The 352-nt window shown below is 48.0% G+C and overlaps 1 pseudogene; it reads right to left on the minus strand.

The window, feature by feature from the left end:
* Window positions 1-204: 204 nt before the first annotated feature.
* On the minus strand, window positions 205-352 carry LOC118149083 (U2 spliceosomal RNA; annotated as a pseudogene).

Genomic DNA, 352 nt, shown 5'->3' on the forward strand with positions numbered 1-352 from the left:
AAAGCAAACACAAAATATTCTCACTCATAGGCGGGTGTTGAACAATGAGAACATATGGACACAGGGAGGGGAGCATCACACACAGGGAGAGGTCTGTTGCGGGGGTTGGGGAGAGACGGGGGGGATGGGGAGGTTGGGGAGGGATAACATGGGGAGAAATGCCAGATATAGGTGAGGCGGGGGAGAGTGGATGGAGGCAGCAAACCAACTTGTCATGTAAGTACCTATGCAACAACCCTTCATGATCTGCACATGTGCCCGAGAACCTAAAGTACAATAAAAATAAGTAAATATTAAACTGATAAGAACAGATACTACACTTGATCTTAGCCAAAAGGCTGGGCACAGTGGC

This window comes from Callithrix jacchus, chromosome 17 (assembly GCF_049354715.1).
Source record: "Callithrix jacchus isolate 240 chromosome 17, calJac240_pri, whole genome shotgun sequence".
Lineage (NCBI taxonomy): Eukaryota > Metazoa > Chordata > Mammalia > Primates > Cebidae > Callithrix > Callithrix jacchus.